The following is a 7454-nucleotide window of genomic DNA, read 5'->3' as shown; positions in this document are numbered from 1 at the left end:
AATCAGAGCCTGCATAATGTCAAAGAAAAACCTTGACGTTTTTATATTACGTCATTACAGCAACAACGGCATAGCAACAGTAAGCTGGGAAATGAGCACATGCAGTTATCGGCTGGTGTCTTGCTACATGCCATGCGAGAATGAGCTGATGCCATCTGATGGTAAAAGAGGTGGTACGGGATAGCGAGGTGCTACGCGATAGAAGAGTACATGATTATACTTGAATGCACAGATGTCAACAACAGAGGTGAGCATCTCTTTAATTACCTACTAGGGACTAAGCTACTGCTGTGTAATAAGGGAAGTACACCCACGTTTATCACAAGAAACCGACAAGAAGTACTTGATATCACGCTTGTGTCGGAAGAACTATTTGACAGGGTAACCCAATGGAGAGTCCTGGAAGAACTATCCTTTTCGGATCACCGATATATTGAATGTATATTAGAAGAAAGGGCCGATAGAGGCACTGACTTCAGAAATCATAGGAAAACGAACTGGCAACTGACATCCTCGTTGTTCGATTCACTGAATATTTTCGCCAAGCATTAGAAGTGGCTTGTCCAATAACACGAAGTAGGAATAGAATTAGGCCCCCTGGTGGTTCCCGAACTTCATAAGTTACAGAAAGAATGCAGAGAGCTGTTCAATTTAGCCAAGCAATCCAAAGGCGAGTCAGACTGGAATTATTATTACGACCACCTTAGGTCATACAAAAAGGAATTTAGGAGAGCAAAAGGAAGTTCTTGGAAATCTTTTTGTAATGATATCGAGAACACAGCGGAAGCGTCTCGACTTAGGAAAATAATGGCACAATCGGTGCATAGTATCGGTTATCTTCAGAAGCCAGACGGCAGTTGGACGGTATCCAGTGAAGAGTCGCTGGGACTACTATTGGATATCCACTTCCCAGGCAGTTCTCAAGACAGTGGAGCAGAAATAGACTCCACTCTTATAAACACAGAGTCAGAAAGCAACGTACAGTGGGCAATAAATGGCCTCAAGCCCAGCAGTCGCAGAATTACCTAATGGATTGGCTAGTTACCATTCTTAAGGGGGCGCTGCAATTAAACTATATCCCTTCGCTTTAGAGGGAAGTCAAGGCAATATACATACCTAAGGCAGGTAAAAGCTCGCATACAAGTCCAAAGGACTTCATACCAATTAATCTCTCCTCATTCCTTCTAAAAACGTTGGAAAGACTATTAGAACTACATATAAGAAACAAACTAAAACCAGATAAGTTGGCTGGTTCGTAGCATGCGTATTATAAAGGAAAGTCCACAGAAACAGCGCTGAGCTCTGTGGTGGCGGAGATTGAAAAATATCTGGAAATTAAGTAATACACTCTAATTGCCTTCTTAGATATAGATGGAGCCTTCAATAACATCCAGCCTAGGGCCATACTGAGTGCGCTTAAGGATCTGGACATCTCTGAACCTCTCAGAGAATTAATTGAACAGATGCTCACGAGCAGGTCAATAATTTCAAAGCTGGGAACGTCAACGATGTGCAGATCCGTCCAAAGGGGTACACCTCAAGGAGGCGTGTTATCCCCTCTTCTTTGGATCCTAATGATGAATAAATTACTGTTGGATCTAGAAAAGAAGGGGGCAATACCGTCTTTACCGTAAGGGCACACGGGGCCTCTTTTCTCAGGGGGGCCCCGAAGGACATACAATTTTTCTCACACATTTATTCTCAAAACATTTTTGTCGGACACATTACTTTTTTTCGCAAATTAGTAACCCTATAAGAAAGTATTATACACGCACGAAGGCTTATACACTACACACAGATACTGTGGGCATATACTACGCCATTATATCAATGAGTGCGGCTATTCCTACTGTACAGGTTGATAATATTTCCGAACGCATCCTACCTAATTTACTAAGAACACCATCTAGCGATCACTCACGCAATCACTCCGATTCAAAAGTCAAGCTGCACCGTCTAAACAAGGCCTAACATAAATATCGACATTGTCTATGGTCGGGGAATCCCCGAATGATGTATTAAACTTTCAGTCTGTTATTATGAGTGAGTGGAGTTATTTTGTATCATTTCATATTTAAAATTTAGTAAGATAAACAAAAGTTTCGATTGTGGTTCGTTAAAACATTATTTCATTATGTCGAAAAGAACATATTTAAGTGGTTCACAAAAAAGAAAAAAAAAATATAGCTCAAAAAGAAATAACGGAAAAACTTCCAAAGCTCACTTCGTTTTTTACGGCGGAAGAAACAAATAAGCCGAGAGATTATTCATTCTCATCACCGCTAGACAAAAGTAGTACCTCTGAAAGTTACCAGGAAAAAGAGGTTACGTGTCACGGAAATGACAATGACACATCAGATGCTAAAGCATCGACTTCAACCTACTGTGAATTAATAACTGCAAGCTTAGAGAATGTATCTGTGTCTGTGTCTCCTGATCCTGGTACTTACTGTGACGACATTTTACCGGAAAAAGTCCGCGATATTTGGATTCGAAAAGGGCCAGAGTTTTTCCAAAATATAAACAGTGACTTCTCCGAAATTTCTTCTAGTTTTCCAGATTCAAATGGTAAAACAAAAACAAGATCCTTGACAAAAAATATTTTTATTCGTAAATTGACGAATGGTGAGTCTTTAGAAAGAAAATGGCTTCTTTATTCACCAGCAAAGAAATCTGTATACTGTTATTGCTGCCGTCTATTTAATACCACTACCGGTGCTAACCATAATTTAAGTTCTCCTAATGTATATAAAGATTGGAAGCATATAAGTAACTTATTGATAGAGCATGAGAACAGTTTACAGCACAGGGAATTTATGATGAATTATGTTGTAAGAATGAAAACTACTGGACGAATTGATACAGAGCTGCTGTACCAATATAATAAAGAAATTAACTATTGGAAGAATGTACTTAAGAGGATTGTTGCAGTAGTGAAATTTTTGGCTTCAAGAGGTCTTGCTTTTCGTGGTGATAATGAGACATTAGGATCGCAAAATAATGGGAATTATTTGGGATGCTTAGAACTGATTAGTGAGTTTGATCCTTTTCTTGCTGATCACATAAAAAACTGCGGAAATCGTGGAAAAGGAAGTACATCATATTTATCGGCAAATATTTGTAATGAATTTATTAATTTAATGGGACAGCAAGTTTTGAAAACCATTGTCAAAGAACTTAAAACAGCAAAGTACTACTCTATTAGCGTAGATTCTACACCAGATCTGTCCCACGTTGACCAACTGACTTTCATAGATAGATCGTTAAAGACGGACAGCCTATTGAGAGATTTTTGCAATTTTTGCCTATGGATGAACATAATGCGCAATATATAGCAGATACCATTTTAAACTTTTTTGAAAGCCTTGATATTTCTATAAAAGATTGTCGCGGGCAGAGCGACAATGCGTCAAATATGTCTGGAAAGTACTCTGGTGTTCAGTCAAGAATAAAAGAAGTTTGCGAATTTGCGATTTACGTTCCATGTGCGGCACATTCGCTGAATTTAATGGGTGTTCAGGCTGTTGAGTGTGTTACTGAAGCAGTAACATTCTTTCAATTTGTACAAAAATTGTTTAATTTTTTTTCGGCTTCGACAAAACGATGGAAAATTTTGACAGAGCATTTAGGTGCAAATACAGTCTTGAAGTCTCTTTCAGAAACTAGATGGTCTGCACGTGCCAACGCTATTAATGCTTTGCAAAATGGTTATTTAAATATTTCTGAAGCATTGTGTTCAATCGCATGTGACATTAATCAACCAGGAGACACTAGAAAGGAAGCCCAAAGCCTAGTAAAAAAAAATGGAAAAGTTTGAGACTGCTCTTCTAACGGAAATATGGAATGATCTTTTGGGAATTATGAACAAAACAAGTCTAAGTTTACAGAATAGAACTATGACCATGGACGTTGTAACGAAACTTTACGAGTACACGCGATAATTTTGATCAGTACGAAACGGTTGCTAAAGAAAAAAATCCATATGTTGACTACAAAGACACATTTGAAAGAAAAAGAATGCGCAACACACGCATTACTTTTTTTGAAGGATCATCAGAGATGGCACAGTTGAGAGGTAAAGAAAAGTTTCGTGTGGATACTTTCATACCCATAATTGACACATTAATTACTCATTTAAAAAAACGTTCTGCAGCATACCAAGAAATTGATAGTCGATTTAGTTTTCTTTGTTAACAATAATAGAATCTGATGAGTTGACTAAAAAATGCAAAGAATTTGCAAAATATTATCATGAAGACATAAATGCAGATGAGTTCAAAACAGAATCTTTTCATTTAAGTCAATATTTAAAAAACATAGCAAAGCAATCGGCGGATTTAAATATCTCAAATTTACATAACTTAATAAAAGCAGATAAATTGGAAGAAACTTTTCCAAACATAGAAATTGCTACAAGAATATTCCTTTGCTTGATGGTTACTAATTGTAGTGGAGAGCGGTCATTTTCGCAGCTTAAAAGAATAAAAAATGAATTGCGAACAACAATGTTACAAGAACGACTAAGTAATTTGTCAATTATGTCCATTGAAAGTGATATCCTTCACAACATTGACTTTAATGATATAATAGAAGATTTTGCTCAACAGAAATCTTGAAAGAAACCATTATCGTAATCAGCACCAAAAATCAGCAGCATTCGAATATCATTAATGACATAATATTTATAACATCATACTTTATTTGATTTTCTATAATTTAATAAATGATTAAACTTATTTTTAAAATGTTAGTATAATTAGCGTTTTTTACTTCCCAAAAAGCCCTCCAATTCTGATGTGCCCAAGGGCCCCAGCTTAGTTTAAGACGGCACTGGAAGGGGGTATATGTTGTGGCCTACGCTGACAATGTGGCAGTATCGGTTGGAGGTAAATTCCTGAATATTCCCGTAAACCTTATGCAAATGATCTCGGACGATATAAACCGTTGGGCTGTATCGTGCGGATTAAACTTAAATGCTGGTAAGACAGAGCTAGTATTATTCACCAGAAAGCATAACACTCCAGTAGTTGCGGCGCCATTATTAAATGCAGACTAACAATTGGAGATAAGGCAAGCTACCTAGGACTAATCTTAGATAGGAAGCTTTCATGGAAATAAAACTTGGATGCTAGGGTGAAGAAAACGTCAACAGCACTCTCCACCTGTAAAAGGATGGTGGGCCCCAAATGGGAGCTAACGCCTCGGATAGCCTATTGGCTCTATACAGCAGTTGTCAGACCAATCATGACATACGGTATATTGGTATAATGGCCAATAATGGATAAGAAAGAGCAGCCAGTATATGCATTAGTGAAGCTCTTAGAACAACGCCAAGCCAGGCACTAAACGTCATTCTACATGTATTGCCAACAGACCTGTTCTCAGACTGAGGGAATCTTCCCAATTAGTCGTCGGCAACAAGGGGCATTCTAGGATACTTAGTTTATTCCCGTTTCTACCCAAAACCACGGATTTCCGTAATCCGATAGAATTGAAGCTAAATTCGGTCCACAATATTGCCTCTCCAGAGAGGAGTGGGAAAGGGACGAGGTGGACAGGAATGCAGGAATTACCATCTACACTGATGGATCAAAACTAGATAATCGAGTGGAAGGTGGTGTCTGACACCAAAATCGCCTTCCGCTTACCAGACCACTGCAGTGTTTTCCAGGCGGAGATCACAGCAATCAAAGAAAGTCTTGTTGTTCTGACAAAAAGTGTGCTCACAACTAGTAGCATATTTATATATACGGATAGCCAAGCGGCTTAGAAACCACTAAAATCTCCTATGGTTTCGTCAAATATAGTGAAAGAATGTCTTGATCTATTAGAGGATCTAACATTATACTTCACGATAAACCTGCAATGGGCTCCAAGGCATAGTGATATCTCTGGTTACTGCGTAGCAGATGAACTAGCCAGAAGACGCACCACTCTACAATTAGCATCTAATAGCTAATATAATATAAAATTATTTGTACTGATGAGCTTCATCAGGAGCACAGGTTGATTCAGAGAGGAGACGATAGAGTGAGGGAACATTAGTCCCGGTGGTATCACAATAGGCCTCCTATAGGCCTAGGTGCGTCGTTAGACAGCCACTCTAACTACCTACCTATTCATGTAGAATCACTATTAATTTGTATATTTCTGCTAAATCACTTTGTATCAAGGGTAGTTCTGATTTTTTTAATTCATTTAAATTTTTATTTATAATGTTTGCTGTAGAATTTATCAAAGAAATTTGAGATTTTAGCTTCATTGTAAATTTTTGTTGATTGTAAATTGAATTTGAAATTATTTTCTATCTTTTCTTGGTCATCGGTATAAACTAACCCAAACAGCATGTTATAAATAGAACCAATCTATACTAATGGAACTCTTTTCTGCCTTTTATTGTGTACAATCGAATTATGATTGTGGCTTAAATCTTCGAAACGCTTTTCCAGACAAAAGCTGACAATGATCTTTTATTCTATGAATACAATTCGGTAGCATATTATATTGTTCGAAATATGCATCAAGATCATAATATATGAGCAAGTCCCAGGTAGATGTAATTACGTCCATTCTTCCTTGTGAGTCTAGGTAAGTTGTGGTATTTTTAGGAAAATTACTTTTTGTGGCCCTATTTTTTTGGAAACTAGATGATTTCAGGCTATGGCCATATGTTATCATACAATGAACTATCAATATAAGGATTTTCAGTATATTTATTTTAGTATTTGTTGTTTGCTTCTGCCTTAGTGATGTTGTGTTTTCAGAAGCTTTTACTACTGCGTTTTCTTAGATGTTGTTTCTCTGTTTTATAAGAGGACATTATTTATATATAGGTATTTTTAACGTATTATATGAGAGTTTTAATGTAACAACTCGAACGCGACCGTCACTTCCTGGATGTGTGTCTATAACTTTACCAAGAAGCAACCTAATAGGTTGTGTGTTTTCATCTTTCACAATTACAATATCTTCTTCTTTGATATTGCCTGTCGGAGTTTCCCATTTATTTAATTTGTTGAAGTGTATCTAAATACTCACTTTCCAACGATTCCAAATGCATCGTGATGCATTTTTTGCGTTAATTTCCATTTATTCAACGAGGAAATGTTGATATCTGTTTCCGAAGAGGAAGTAGCGAGTATTGGTTTTCCTATTCCCTGGTGTAACGCATGGGCGCGAATTAAATTAAGCTTCTATTTGTGCTAAAATTGTTGACATTTCGTCCATATTCCCACATTTCTACAAAATGTGGACCTACCGAGGAAGAAAAATACCAAGAAATGTGTTCGTTAGCTAAAATAGGTACTACTTCATTATTTTTTCTTATTTATATGTGAATAATCTTTCCTCTTCTAGCAAAAAACTGTGTTAACGCTGCAAGAAAAGCTTCTGTTTATAAATCACTTACTGCTTCTAGATGTATGGCTTTTGATGAAAGACATACATAAACTGCA

The 7454-nt window shown here is 37.1% G+C and overlaps 1 pseudogene; it reads left to right on the top strand.

Moving 5' to 3' along the window:
* The first annotated feature begins 807 nt into the window (after positions 1 to 807).
* On the top strand, positions 808 to 6030 carry LOC138857340 (uncharacterized; annotated as a pseudogene).
* The last annotated feature ends 1424 nt before the right edge of the window (positions 6031 to 7454 follow it).

Source organism: Bactrocera oleae, chromosome 5 (assembly GCF_042242935.1).
Source record: "Bactrocera oleae isolate idBacOlea1 chromosome 5, idBacOlea1, whole genome shotgun sequence".
Taxonomy (NCBI): domain Eukaryota; kingdom Metazoa; phylum Arthropoda; class Insecta; order Diptera; family Tephritidae; genus Bactrocera; species Bactrocera oleae.
This window is presented reverse-complemented; position numbering and strand designations above follow the sequence as displayed.